Source organism: Octodon degus, unplaced genomic scaffold (genome assembly GCF_000260255.1).
Source record: "Octodon degus isolate 3935 unplaced genomic scaffold, OctDeg1.0 scaffold00102, whole genome shotgun sequence".
NCBI classification, from domain to species: Eukaryota; Metazoa; Chordata; class Mammalia; order Rodentia; family Octodontidae; genus Octodon; species Octodon degus.
The window spans coordinates 4125201-4140719 of NW_004524678.1; the positions used below are offsets into that span (position 1 = coordinate 4125201).

The 15519-nt window shown below is 47.9% G+C and overlaps 1 pseudogene across 1 annotated transcript; it reads left to right on the top strand.

The window, feature by feature from the left end:
- Nucleotides 1–7316: 7316 nt before the first annotated feature.
- LOC101570854 lies at nt 7317–8129 on the top strand (annotated as a pseudogene). Its single transcript, XR_192695.2, has one exon. The product of XR_192695.2 is annotated as a COP9 signalosome complex subunit 8 pseudogene (transcript).
- Nucleotides 8130–15519: the final 7390 nt, after the last annotated feature.

Here is a 15519-nt window from a genome sequence, read left to right on the forward strand (position 1 = left end):
GAGGGAGGGGAACAGGGAAAGGAAGAGGGAGAAGAGGGAGGGGAGGAGGGGAAGGAAGAGGGAGAAGAGGGGCGGGGGGAGGAGTGCCTTTTTGCAGATGCTGAGTAGTCCACTCCCACAGGAAGGTGGCAATCAGGCCACCAGCTCCAACAGGATCAAGCTCAGGAACAGAAATCTCAGTTTAGAATCAGCTGCAGGGTTTGTTACAAAATCAACACCTATCTCCAGGAGAGGCCTGCAGAGCGGGAAGCTTACTAGCCTTCAGCTGGGCTTCTCGTAGCTAAGGGAATCAGCCAGGAGAGGCGGAGGGCAAAAGGCCCATGCCCTGGGGGCCAGAGGGGAGGAGGGAACCAGGAGAGCAGCACGAACATTGTCTGCATAGCGAAGCTCTGGACCCAGGCCAGAGTGATTCCCCAGCTGTAGGAACACGCATCCCAGTGAACGGGTTAAGTATTTGGAAGCAAGAGAGTAGAGGCCCGGAGTGTGGGTTGCTACTCTTTCAAGACATGTAATGGGCTGGGTGCAAAACACCTGCTTGGAGCCCCGGTGAGTCATGGGGCTGAGACAGAAGGATGGTTCGAGTCCAGGAGTTGGAAGTAACCAGGCAACGCAGCAAGGCCTTGTCCAAGAAAGGGGTGGGGTGGAAAGGAGAAAAGAAAAACACAAAATAAGATAAAAATATTTTTTTTAAAGAACAGAAGCCAGGCATAGTGGTACACACCTGTAATCCCAGCCACTCTGGGAGGCTGAGAGGCAGGAGGCTCACAACTTTCAGCCCAGCCCATGCAATTTAGAGAGATCCTGTGTCTCAAAATAAGAAAACAGAAAGGTGCTGAGTTAGAACTCAGTGTGAAGGCCCAGCTCAGTCCCAAGAAAAGACTTCAAGGCAGGAGAGTGGAGGAGTAGAGAGGAGGAAGGCTCAGAAGCAGAGGAGGCCAGGAGCGGAGGCAGAATGAGGCATCCAGGTCTGGAGGCAGGCTCTGGGGTCTGGGGCCAGGCCCAGGAGGCAAGGGCCAGTTGGGGGCTGGGCAGCAAGTCTCCCCCAAGCATGCAGCTGGGGCATAGGTCAGAGGGCAGCCACTGTCCTCCGGCTGAGGGACCTCAGTGGACCTGCTCCTTGTGCAGCAAAATCCAGGTGAGAGGGACAGGAAGCAGGAAGGGCCTTGCCCAATTCCTGTCCCTGCAGAGGCAGGCAGCCAGCACCAGCTTCACCATGCATGCATGTGGAGCTCCAGAGGGGCTGCGTGAGAACAAGAGCCCCAAATTTACCATGCCCAAACCAGCAACAATGTGAGGGTTTAATTAGAATAAGGGGGAAAAAAATCACACACACAAATGATCAGCTTCTTAATAGCACATGAATACCACCAACCTTCCGAAAGTCAGAAAATAAGACATGCATTTCTCTGAATCCACTAACATCTCTTCTTTTCCTTGCACTTTTGGCTGTTTGTGTCAATTCTTCCTGAACAATGACTTGGGAATATTTTCTGAAGAGAACTGGAAAGGATAATCCAATGTCTCTCCAATGCAATTGTTTGGGACTGGTTTTTGAGCATGATGTTGGGGGGGGCATTGAACTTGCTACTCCATGTGAAGACCTTCTTGCTGCTTCAGGTTTCTGCAGGCATTAACTGCCTCACACAATTCTGGTGTAAAAAGACAAAGTGTGGAGCGCTTATAAACGTGGGTCTTAGCACAGGCAGCTGTAATAAGGCACTAGAACAGCAGATATTCATTTCCCACTGCTTGGAGGCTAGAAATCCAAGATGGGATGGAGTTCTGGAGGAGATCCTCTTAATGCCTTCTGGAAGTTTCTTCAAATGACAGGAGAGGGGAAGGCAAGAGAGGGGTCAGGAGGAGGAGAGGGGAAGGGATCCGTTCTCACATAGAGACCCTATTCGGGTCTCACCTGAATCTAGCCACCTCCCACAGGCCTCACCCCCAAATCCTAACACACTGGGCCTTTGGCTCAATATAGGGATTTGGGGTGCACAGACATCCAGCCCATACCAATGCCTTTTGAACTCAGGACCTTGTGCTTGCCAGGCAGGTGCTGTGCGCTGAGCTACCTTCCCGGCCCACCAGTGTTTCAGAATGATCAATGCTGCATTACCTGGAATGTGCCTAAGAGGGGCCGGCCTCGTTCTCACCATGCCTGAGAACCGCCCCCTGCGCTCCCGATGCAAGACTGTCCCAAAGACAGACCTCTGGCTCTGCACTTTGCCGGCCACCTGCTCCTCCGCCCCAGGGCTCTGTAAACTGCTGCCAGGGATGTGACCGGGTCCCCAGCCTGTGGCTCAGAGGGCAGCAGGAGTGTGGAGCGGCTCCCCCACCAGGATGATGCCGGGTAACTGAGATGGAAGGGAGCAAACCCGAGAAGCCGGCCAAGAACGTGCGTCTCCGAAAGCCAATCCCATCGCTGCAGCATAAGCAAATACATAGGGACAGAAGGCAGTTTAACTGGCTGGGATGAAAAGGTCTCGTGCTTGCCCGCCTGACCCAAGCGCCATACGAGCACGTTGCAGGGGCCACTCTCAGGGCCCTGGAAGGGGTCCGCAAGTGAGAGGATCACGTGCAAAGGAGGCGCCCCTCCTCCAGGGCGTGAGCTGTGCTGAGCAGCGCGGCCCGGCACTCAGGCATGGGGTGAAGATTTAAATTCTAATAACTTGTACAGTACAGGGGCCCACCCGCGCGGGTCCCCCTTCTGTTCCTCTCTGAGACAGAAGCTTTCTTTCCCCCAATAAATACATGCTGCTCATTAAAAAATAGTAATTTATTGCAGTAAAGCTCACACTGGCAGTCACTTCCAACGCACTTATCCCAGCCTGCTACCACTTTCTGAAGCAGCCTGGGCAGTCCTCTTTCCTCAGGTCTTACAGTCTATTTTTTTATCTTTTATATTTTAGAGCAGGGTATTCAGGGTCTCAAGGATTGGATGTGTAGTGATTGCCTGTTTACAGCCTCCCAAGAGCTGGTATTACAGGCACCTGCCACCACGCCCAGTCTCAATTGCCCTCTCAACGCACCCTGGGGATGGGGCCAGCACTGCAGGTCCGGGAATCGAACCCCCGGCCCTTGTACCTGCTTGCAGGCACTTTAATCCGCTGAGCTATTTGGCCGGCCCTTCAAGTCTTCAGTTTAGAAAGTGTGATTGAAAAGAAGATACAGTGAATGCTGCTGCTGAGTGACACCCAGCGGAAGGGCAGGCTCAGGAAAACACCCAAGGGTGTCACAGCCTCATTCTTCATAGCTGGCACCACACCCCTTCTCCAGCTTCCCCACAGACAACATGACCATGAAAGAGAAATGTTTTGGGTTTTTTTTTTTTAATTTTTAAATTTTTATTTATTTGGTGCAGAGTCTCGCTATGCAGCTCAGACTTATAGTGATCCTCCTGACTCAGCCTCCCCAATGCTGGGATTACAGGTGTGTGCCACAATGCCCAGTTTCAGGGGCTGGCTCTTTGAGGGCCGGCATGGCATGTGGCACTGGAGATTGAACCTGGGTCCTAGTGCTTGCCAAGCAGGTGCCTAGACCACCAAGCTATCTCCCCGGTATAACATCTCCTGTGTCAAATTAGAGGGGCTGACAATCATTTACTGCCAAGCAGGGGAAGTGCTTTATGTATACTAAGTCATCTAATCCTTCTCACAACCCTGCTGTGGGGTGGGTACAGTTGGTCCCTAAAACACTCATGTGCTAGAAACCTGGTCCCCAGTATAATAATATGGGGAAGAAGTAAAGATTCTCCCAAAAGGATTAATGTCTATAAGCACTCAATGAGCTGCACTTTTACAGGAAGTAATCTGTCCAGAAACTTTTTATATTACAAAAATATCTAGTTCTTGAGAAAAGATGAAGCAATACAAAAAGATATAAAGCAATAAAAAAGGGCCGGCCAAATAGCTCTGCGGATTAAAGTGCCTGCTTAGGCAAACTCAGGGCCAGGGGTTTGATCCCTGGCATGCCATGCTGGCCCCTCCCCCGGGGTGAGCTAAGACTAGGATTAAGACTGGTTGTGGTGGGGCACACCTGTAATCCTAGCTCATGGGAGGCTGAACACAGGTGGATCAGTAGGAGTCCAGTCTACATAGTGAGACCCTGTAGACCTGTAGACCTTGTACAAAAAAAAAAAAAAAGCAATAAAGAAAAACTCCTATGAAGAGAAGAACTAGAAGAATGAAGATATACTGCGCACCTACTGCAGCATACTATGGAAAAGTGCAAAAGAAAACAAAAACAAAGAAAAACAAAAATGAACTTTTAAGTGTATTTCAATTAGTTTGATCCTACCTCTTGGTCGCACATGTCTTAGGTCACACCAATTGTCAAAGAACCAGCTAGAATGGCTCAAAAGACTATCCGATGACCTTGATCATCCAACTGAGATTTGGAATTCAAGTCCTGAGTAAGCAGCAGACTGCAGGAGTCTGTAGTTTTTCTGCAGTTACATAAAGGAAACCCAGATGGAGGAGCTGAGGGTGAGGGCTTATGGGTTGAGCAAGCCAGGGCATCCTCCTGAGGATGACAGGGTCCTTACAGCACCCTAAAGGCAGAGCCCTGGGGACTTAGGGTGGGAACGTGGAGGCTCAGGTGCATGGAAGACAGAAGCCTGGGAGGACAGTGTGGAGGAGAGTGGCAGGGCGCAAGGTCATGCACAGAGTGGAATTTCAAAGTTCAGGATTTCAGAGGTGAGGCAGTTCTCGGTGACAACAAGGTCTGTAACAGGATAGGAGATATTGATAGCAAATGATGAGTCACAGGACAATTCGATATTGTGCGGACTAAGTGCTAAGATACAGGCTGATAGGCCTCGAACCTGTAAAATGTAAAGCCAGCCTTAAATACTACTGGATCTTTAAAATGTCTCTTTCCCCTATAGCTCAGTTTTGACTGAAGTAACAACACTCCCAAGTAAGCAACCCAGGATACCAGCATCACCTCGATTCTGTAAGATCTCATACAACTGGGAGCAGTGAGTTTCACTTAAAGAGTTGATTCTGTTCAAAGAATGATTTCCAATTAGAATTAGATTTCCAATTAGGTACAGTGGAATAGGCCAATTGTCCAAGCACTCTAAGAGGCTGAGGCAGGAGGACTGTAAGTTCAAGCCCAGCCTGGGCAACTAGGTGACCTAGCAAGACCCTATCTCAGAATAAAAAATAAAAATGGTTAGGAGTATAGTTCAGTGCAAAGGCCCTTGGTTCAATCACTAGAGCTGAAAAAAAATCTTTTGCAATTAAACACACACCATCGTATTACCTAAGAACTCCAGAATAATGACCCTTTTGAGGCTATTTTATTCAGTAGAGCATATATCATAAGATATCTGTAGTCTTTTATTCATGTTCTGAGGCTACAGGACACTCAGTAAATACACAAATGAGCATTAGTCAAAGATAGGGTGGTAAAAAGCTCTTAGTTCTACCAGATGCATAGTCCACAAACTGCTCTAATTACGAATAGAACCTGCTGATTTTCAGAGCAACAGAGAGAATGAACTTCCCTAGGTATTGTCTGGTGGCTTCAAAAGAAAAAATAATAGGACCTTGAAATCAGATGTAATATCCAGCAAGGAGTAAGATTTCAAGTGCCGTCACAGTCGAGGAGAGAGGAGGTTAGGAAGAGAAAAAGATCTTTTTTTCATCTAATGATTAGGCCAAAACACTGAAGAAAAAATATCAGAAATCCCAGACCAACTGTAGCCAGAAAGTAAATTGATTCGATTCTCCTTTAAGGAAATTCAGGACAAAAGAACCGATCTGTGTGTTTCATTAAATTCACCTGGAAGGATAGGGCGCCTAGAGCACAGGGAGTCGCTAAGCAACAGCTCCCTTCCGGACCTGGGGAGGCAGGAGCTTCCCTACCCCTGCATCTGGCTTGGCTGGGCCATGGGGACCTGGGCAGCGTTTTGCTCATCAGAGATGGAGGAATGCACGAGCCCGCTCTGAAGTGCGAAGTTGTCCTTAGGAGTCTTAGAAACCCACGCCGCGATCTGCCCTTTCTGCTTCCCTCTGCTGAGTCTTCGCATCCCCAAGACAGATGGAGAGCGTGCAAGGAACCAGCCCCGCGCAGAGGAGGCAATCTGGGATATTAAAAATAAAATCTTTTCCAAATTTTCACAAGCTCATTTAAAAACGCTTCCACTCAAGTGTAAAAACAGCTAACAGAGGTGTCTAAAAACGGAAAAAAGGAGACAAGGTGCCCTCAGGGCTCTTGTTTCAAAACCAGACAGAATTAACACTTGGTTCTCAGAAAGGTCCTTTACAGAATCAGCCAATACGACTAAATTTAATTCTCTTATTTGCAGACTAGAGGAGAGTGTATCTCAGAATCCATGTTAAATAAGTACAAAAAAATAAGAGAGACAAGCAAATGTAATTAACACACAAAAGCTGGGTTAGTATATTACGGGACTCTAAGGAAATACTGGGTATCATTAGGTATCTCAAAATGAAGAAGAAGAAGAAGAAGAAGAAGAAGAAGAAGAAGAAGAAGAAGAAGAAGAAGAGGAAGAGGAAGAGGAAGAGGAAGAGGAAGAGGATAATGATTCAGCTAGATTTGTCATCATATCCTCTACTCTTACAACTCTAAGCTCTTCATTATAGAAACGTTATAGCTTATATTTTTCATTTTCATAATATTTAAATTTTATATTTTCATAATATTTAAAAATAGGAATCTATCAATAGTGCTCCTGAGTTTTTAAATTTTCTATGTAAAACTAATTTGTTCTGAGCCATATGTAATTTCAGATTTTCAAGGGTAGATTAAACTCCCCAAATCATGTTCAAATATCACTACTACTTTCCCAGCACCCCGACAATACATCAATATTCAATAAATGTAAATAAAATTAATGTTTTCTCTTTTTTTCACTTTCCACTGGGACATGTAAATAAATTGAAATACATTACAGATAGAGATTAAATGCAAGTTACTTCTTTCTTAATTTACGGAGTCTTTACGCACTGGGAAAGGATCTAAGGGCTGGGTGCCTGGGATGAGGCAAACAGGTTTGATCCAGTCCAAGGGAAGGAGGGAGACCAACTTCAAACCCACATGCAAGCCAGTGAGTGGGCGGGACGGTCTCAGAGAGTGGCAAGCAAAACCTGCAACGGGATCGAAGATGGCCAAGAGCGCTCGGGGACAGGGCAGGAACGGTAGGAAGTTGGAAAGGGTGGTCCTAGATTAAGACCAGAGGAGGGATCCAGCCATGCATCGAGCTGCGGCCGGGTCACAAGGGAGGAGGCTGGGCCAGAGACTCAGGGAAGAGCTGGGGTTTATTCAAAGAAATGGAAGAAGCCACAAGAATGACACATATCGGGCGCGACGCCCCAAGGGACAGTCTGGAGTCTGGCAGTCTGGAAGGCGCGGTGGTGAGACTGGCCGGGAAGCTGCCAGTGGCGGTGATGGCGGAAAGTGCCTTCAGTTTTAGAAAGTTGCTGGATGAATGCGAGAACCAGGAGCTCGAGGCTCCTGGAGGAATTGCCACGCCCGCCGTGTACGGCCAGCTTCTCGCGTCGTATCTGCTCCACGGTGACATGAATAATGCAAGATATCTTTGGGAAAGAATACCTCCTGCTATAAAATCTGCAAATTCTGAACTTGGAGGGATTTGGTCAGTAGGACAGAGAATCTGGCAGAGAGATTTCCCTGGGATCTATGCAACCATCAGCGCCCACCAGTGGTCTGAGACGGTGCAGCCAATCATGCAAGCGCTCAGAGACGCGACTGGGCGGCCTGCCTTTGCCCTGGTCTCCCGAGCGCACGCCTCCATCATCGCTGATGACTTTGCGGCCTCTGTTGGACTTCCTGTAGAAGAAGCTGTGAAAGGTATCTTAGAGCAAGGATGGCAAGCGGACTCCACCACGAGAATGGTTGTTCCCCGAAGCCAGTTGCAGGCGCCCTGGATGTTTCCTTTAACAGAATTATTCCCCTGTCAGAGCCCGCCCCAGTCCCGCCGATCCCCAACGGGCAGCAGCTGGCGAGGCTGACCCACTATGTGGCTTTCCTGGAGAACTGACGTCGCCGGGTTCGGGCCACCCGCAGCGCCCTGTACACGGACAGATGGCGGCATGTAAAGCTTTTATTTTCAATTTACTGGATGGATTAAGCACCTCAGCTTTCCTTACTGAATATGTGATAAAACGAATATATAATATAAAGTACATTATATATATTTTGTCCTTAAGCATTATGCTGAGTAGTTGAGGCAGTTGTCATTTTTTAATATGTAACACTTTGGCACTGTCAGCATTACGCAGGCGGTTTACATTCTCTGCTGACCTAGGAGTAAGCTCTCTTGCCCGGTGCATGCCGCACTCCCGCCCATGCCTGAGTGGGCCCTGGTGGTGCTGCTTGTGCAGCTGGCGAGGGACTGTCCCGGGTAGCACCTGAATTGCTGGAGCGTGACCCACCCTTGGGAGGTGGGCACGCTGGGGTCCCTGCCTCCCGAGAACCGCTAGGTAGAGTAGTCACACGTAGCTGAGGAGCAAACGGACATTTCTCGTGTTAGCGTCACAGTTCTTTCCAGTATTGTGAACACATCCATTGCTAGCAGAGGAGGGCTCACCACGATGGCGCCACTTAGGGTGTTCATGAGAAGTGTTAAGTCCTACCCTGTCCTTGCGGAGGACGGGATGGTACGTGGGATGCACGGTGTGGGGAAGGAAGCTAGTAAGCCGAGTGATGCCATGTTGGCCTCCGTGGCCCGTTGGTTGCTTCTGTTTCAAGTTCTGCCTGTTGAAGAAGTGCTGAACAAGTCTTCATTCTTTGTGTGACAGACCCCTGAATGTTTGAAGTCACTGTATTTTTAGATTAAGATACCCCTTGGATCATTTATTCTGCATTTGTTCAATATTTAATTGAATTTAAAAAAAAAGAATGACACATGTTTTAAAAGAGCTCTCTGCCTACCATAAGGCAAATGGATGGAGCCATAGGAAAAGAATCATTTGTGGTCTGATCCTGTCTCTCTCTGGGTGCACAGCTCCCCAAATCCATGCAATCCCCCTAGAGGTGGGGCTATGAGGAGCTTCTTCAGTTCTCAGATTCACACACTTGCCCCAGTTCCGGAAGCAGGGCTCCCGTTGACTTCCCAGCAGGTGGAGCTTCTCAGTTCTGATGACAGACGGTTTTGGGTGGGCACTAGGAACCCGAAAGATCAAGCATGGAGGAGACGCTTGGGACTGTCAGCACCCCCACCCCTCACCTGTGGGAAGGTGAGAGGGCTGGAGATTCAGGAGGTGACTGGCCATGCCTGCGTGATGCAGGCTCTGGAAAAATTTCTGGCCTGTGACATCAGGAGTACTTCTGGGAGGCTGCCACATCCCCATGCCAGGGGAGCAGAGTACCCTAACCCCACGGGGCTGAGCTCCTAAGCTTGGGGTCCTCCCTACCTCACCCTACCTCCCTTCATTTTGGGCCACTCTTTTGGATCCTTGAAAATATCCTTTGTAATAAATCTGCAATAGCCAGTAAAACATTATGCACCTGACAGTCTCTGTGTCATGTTTCCTTCTCTGTAAAAGGGACAATAACAAGAATCCTGCAGCATAAGGTGAAGACTGGTGATTGATTATATGCAAGTTCTTGGAACAACCCAAGGTGTACAGCGAGAGATGCAGGATAAACAGCAGTTGCTATCAGCACCCCCGCCACTGCCATCACCACCATCATCACACCATCACCCATCATTATCACCATCATAACCGCCACCGCCGTCTTTATCACCAACACCACGGCTGCTGCCCCCACCATTATCCTGTTTCGACCCCCAGCATTATATCTGTATATCAAAACTTCAGCTCCATGGTCCCAAGTCATTGCTGCTGCCGCTATCCCAGACAGATATCTGAAGAGTGGGTCCCTAGGAGGGGGTACAGCAAGGTCGTTACCCAAAAACAGTTGGGTAGGGCCAAGCGATGAGGTGAGTCTCACAGGTACTAAGAGATACTTAATAAGTTGTGATTGGTTGACTCTGAATAATGCATGGAAGTAAGGACGTTTCGAAGCATGACTGGGATCGCGTTACTGCTGGGCCAAGGCTTTCTCACTGAAGCCTGTGGGTGGGCCGGAGGGAGCATCCTTCCGGTGACTGTTCAGTCACTCACTCGCACTGCTCCAACGGTTCCCCAGCAACTGCATCGAGGTTCTGCACCTCCAGCTCCCACCTTCACCTCTTTGTTTTTAGTCAGTGCAGCTTCTGGGGTGTCTACCAGTCACAGCAGACTGGACTAACTCCACAGGTTGAAATGTCACAGGGCCTGAAAGGGAGCCCGGTCAACCCTCCTGCAAGAAAGTGCCTAGACTTGGCAACACAGCGCAGGCTACTCTCAGAAGGATTTGAGTGAAAATGCAAAAGCCATCCAACAGCACCCTAAAGAACTAAGGAGGCGCTTTCTCATATGAGAAGTCTAGAGACAGCTCAAGGTCTCAGCTGGCAAGTGCAGCAACGCACGGATGTTTTCAATGTGTATGTTTTATCTCTTTCTATTGCATCACCATTTGGTTATCAAGAATATCTCCCCTCATGACTATAAAATGGCTGCAACGGTGCCAGACATTACACGAAGACTAACAGCATCCGTAAAAGTAGTGTTGTGTTTGTCAGTTTTAAATTATTAAGAAAGCCTTTCCCAGAGTCCCCAGTTTACTTCTGCTTGGGCATGTCCACCTGAGTCCAAATTGAATAATACGCCCATGACTAGGTTACTGTCAAAAGGAATAGACCATCTTCAAGATTGAGAAAAGGGCTATTTTCCCTTTGTAAGAATAATTCTAGTCTCTGTAAGAAATATGACACTGAAAATAAGCTTCAGAATAATATAGTCTAGTTTCACCAGTTATGGTGAGGTCTTTTGTCTGAAGTGTAAATAAAGAGGTGCCAGAAGGCCCCTTCGTGAAAAGCCTTCGGTTGCGCTTACATAATTGTTCACGGTGGAACAACTATGGCACATAAAGCAGGCAAAGCAGGCACTTAATAGGGAAGGATCACTTACCGAGGGGTCAGGGAAATAAGAAACTACTTTGGGTTCATATTACATCCATCTCAAAAGGGTTGACCAAAAGAATGCTTCCCTCCCTTGTGTGTGACCTCCCCACGGTAGCCTTACCTTCACCATCTCACCCTTTCTTCCCTTAATCTATGTGCCTGTCTGTCTCCACCTGTGATACTGGAAGCCCCTTGAAAACATAGACCATTTCATCTTTTTTTTTTTTTTTTTTTTTTTGTCTTTTTTGAGACTAAGAGTCTCGCTATGCAGTTCAGGATGGCTTTGAGCTCACTTTGTAGCCCCAGCTGGTCCCAAACTCCCCGTGATCCTCCTACCTCAGCCTCCCTAGTGCTGGGATTATAGGCGGGCTTGCTTGATTTTTTATTTTATTCTTATTTTTTGTATTTTTTAAGGAAGAGTCTACAGGATGTACAGGGCCTCACTACTAGATCGGACTCACAGTGATCCGCCTGTTCACAGCCTTCCAAGAGCTGAGATTATAGGTGTGCACCACCACGCCCAGTCTCAAACGCCTTCTCAGCAGCCCTGGGGGCGGGGCCAGCACAGCAGGCCCCGGGGATCGCACTCTCAGGCCCTGAGCCTGCTTGCAGGCACTTTAATCCGCTGGCTATTTGGCTGGCCTCCATTTCATCTGTTCATTCCTGCATAGGCCAGAAAATAGCAATGGCTGCAATCCATGGACCACTCCCTGTGTTCCTGAGGCCATCCTAAATCCTGCATTCATTAACTTAAGTAATACATCTCCCCAAAGAGACTGCGGATAGAAAGGTAAATCATTTGACTAGATGTACACAATTTTGTAGTGGGAGAGTTGGATTTCGAAGCCGTACAACCTAGCTGGATTATGCTTAGCACATTTGCCCAGGCAATAGGTGAAGCTAATACGTTTTCTTTCTTTCTTTTTTAATGTATTTTTAGTACAGGGTCTACAGGGGCTCACTACACAGCTCAGACTCCTAGTGATTCTCCTGTTCTCAGCGTCCCAAGCACTAAGATTACAGGTGTGTGCCACCAAGGCCTGCCCAGTCTCAATCGCCCGGGGTCTGGGCCGGCATGGCGCGCTAGGGATCGAACCCCGTCCCTGCGCTAATATGTTTTCACATAAAACATGAAGATGAGAGAGAACAAATGTAAAGAACAAAGGGTGGGCCAAATAGTTCAGCGGATTAAAGTCCCTGCTTAGGTAGACGCAGCGGCCGGGGTTCGATCCCCAGGATGCCGTGCCAGCCCTGCCCCCATGGGTGCGCTGAGACAGTGATTGACACTGGGCACGGGGGCGCGCCCCTGTAATCCCAGCGCTTGGGAGGCTGCAAACAGGAGGCTCACTACGAGTCCGATCTACATAGTGAGACCCTGTAGACTCTGTACTAAATACATTTAAAAAAAGAATAAATGATACTATGTGTAGAATCTGACATGAGCGACCACAGACCTGTTTCATGATAACCGCAATCATGTTCGTTTCCTCTGTTCAGCCACTACCAACACTCCCTGCTCTTCAGCAGGGTCTTCTACCTTGTGGCCCTGTTTTTTTCCATGGACAGCTTTGCTCCTGAACTCTACCCTTTACTCACAGGGGAACACATTCAAAGTATCAAGAGTCCTCAAAGAGAAAAAGGTGAGCTGTAACATTGTCACAGAATAAATAGCACGCCGTGTGGCTGCCCTGGTAATCTGCTCAGTTTCTGAAACTATGTGTCTTATATGAAGTTTGGCCTCAAGTGGAGCCTTTTAGAAAATGTAAATTTGTATGGTAACTGCACTTTGTGGAACAAGTTCAACTCAGCTATTTGGGAAGCTGAGACAGGACTGAAATTCAATCCAGCTGGGGTACACTAGCAAAACCTTGCCTCGAGATAAAACAATAATAATAATAATAATAATAATAATAATAATAATAATTGCTAGGGCTGTAGCTCAGTGGTAGAACTGTTGCCTAGAAAGTGCAAGCCTTCAGGTTCAATTCCCAGTGTCATAAATAAATAAATAAATAAATAAATAAATAAAAATTTGCACTCTAATTGTTCTTTTCTTTGGTAATTGTGGGCCGACTGAAATGTCTGCACAATGCAAGGATGCCAATTTCCACTTGGGCAGATTGATTGAGTTTTTTTTAAAAAATCAATGATTGGAATAAGCGCTTCCCTGGCAAGCACAAGGGCCTGAGTTCAATCCCCAGTTCCAACAAACAAACAAACAAACAAACAAACAAACAAACATCAGTGAAAGGCCATAAGCAAATGAACAGTGATAATGAAAGGGCAGGAAATGGCCCATGGTGGTTGATGGACTGATTGCTCCAGCATCCCTGTCCCTGTCACAGGCTGCTGTGACATCAGGCACAGAAAGCACAGTCTTCTTGCGGCATTCAGCACTGCAACTGCAGGAGCAAGCCTCCTCCAGGCAACCATGCAGAGCCAGCACTGCAGACCCGCAGACCCAATCTCGGAACAGACAGAGCTCCACTTAAAAGTCCATCAGCCAAGTAAATGTGGCAAAGCTGAAGAGCTGGGCCTTTGTCCCCAGGGAGCTTAAATGTGCTCATTCCTCAGAGTCTCCCAGCTTTCTGTTGTTCTGCCTCTTAGCCAGAGAGCTGCTCTTCATGATAACCTTTTTAAGACATTTTAGTCTAACCTAGAACTAGACCTTTATGGAGTTGAATATCTCTAGCCGTTCTGTTTGTCCTCCATTCTTCAGATTTCATTCAAGTTCCTGTGAGTTATTGGGGATCCCTCCCCCCATGGTTCCTTCAATGTCATCACATCCAAAAGAGAGCCCGTGGCTTCTCCCCAGCCCCATGCTGTCCTCCTGGTTCCCCCTCATCCGCTCTCTGGTCTAACCCTGAGCCTCAGCCTCTTTTGATCCCTCTCATTCTTCCGCCTCCACTCATTTTCAGGCCCCATCATTGGTCCTCTAGGACCATCATTTCTTCTTCATTTCCATACCCAGAATGCCCTACCGGCCCCTCCTTGTGCTCCTCTGGGGTAAGGAGCCCAACTGATTTCTCCTGGCTGTTTCCATCTCTTTACCCCAGACAGGGGATGCTCTATTTTCCTGAGAGATGAGCTGTGTTTCCCTTACTCATAGCCTTCTGTTGCTCCCTGGAGCAAATATTCTCACCTCCCAAACTCTCCACAGCTTTCAGGTCCCTTCATCAGGGAGTCCCAATCTACTTTGTAGCCAGGTCTCCCTTCAGCGCCCCCATTCCCTTCACTGTCCATGCACAAGTGTGTTTCCCCCAACTCCATCTGTCTGGGAAAATCCAAGTGGCATTCAGAGACCTTGTTCACTCACCTTCCTCCCGTGGAAGCATCCTTGACCTCCCAACAAAACCCATCAGCCTTCTGAGCTTCCATAGCTTTTTTTTTGTATTCTTATCAGGCCCAGGTAAAGGGTCAGGTTCCCCAATTTTGCACTGAGTTGAGGATTTGTAAGGAAGACACCAACAAGTGAATGAGGAAGGACGGAAAGAAAAAGAAATTAGAGAATGAATGCAGGGCTATTAATTCATGGCCTTCCCTAAGGCACGGGCCTGGGCTTTCTTATGGCTCCCTGAGCAACCACTGAGGCTGAGACAGGGGGATGCCAGGAGTTCAAGTTCAGCCTGCATAATACGGGAGATGACACCCTGTCTCAAAGTAAGAGCAAAGCCCGGTGTGGTGGTGCATACCTGTAATCCCAGTACTCCAGAAGCAGAAGCAGGAAGCTCACAGTTTTCAAGACAGGTCTGGGCTACAAACTGAGCTCAAGGCCAGCCTGAATTGCATAGTGAGACCCTCTTTAAAAAAAAAACAAACAAACCCACATGCCACACTGGCCCCGGCCCTGAGTTCACTGAGCCAGTGACAGTGTCCAGGCATTGTGGCACATGCCTATAAACCCAGTGCCAAGGAGGGTGAAAACAGGAGGATCACTATGAGTCTGAGATGTGTAGTAAGACCCTCTACCAAATACATTAAAAAATAAATTAAAAATAAATAAGCAAAGCACAATAAAAATAGCAACAAAAATACACTGGAGCTGTTGGTGCAGGGCAGAAATGGTGACAGGTCCCAGAGCACCTGGGGGGAGCAGAAAATGTCATCCACATGCTCTGAGTGCATCTGACCACATTCGCTGGATGGTGGACCACCTAGGAGCAAAGCTCTCTTCTCCATCTCCTATACCCCACAGCCCCTACACTACCGCCCTCCTCCTCACCTGGAGAGACAACAGCCTTTACTGCCTCCAGCCAAATCCCCCGGTGCAGCATCCAGCCGCCACCAAGCATGTTGCTGATCCCCCTCCCTCCTACGCTGGTTCCAGCTCAATGATTTAAGAAAATCAGGCCCTGGAGTTGCAGAAGCTGAGGTTCAACTCTTGACCTTGCGCTCCTCTTTTTTTTTTTTTTTTTTTCAAAGTTTTATTGATAAACATATAGTAATGAGTCAGTTTCAAATCAAATCGAAAGTACAGTTTCAACAAATAATACACTGCATATATTCTTCTTAGTGGTTAA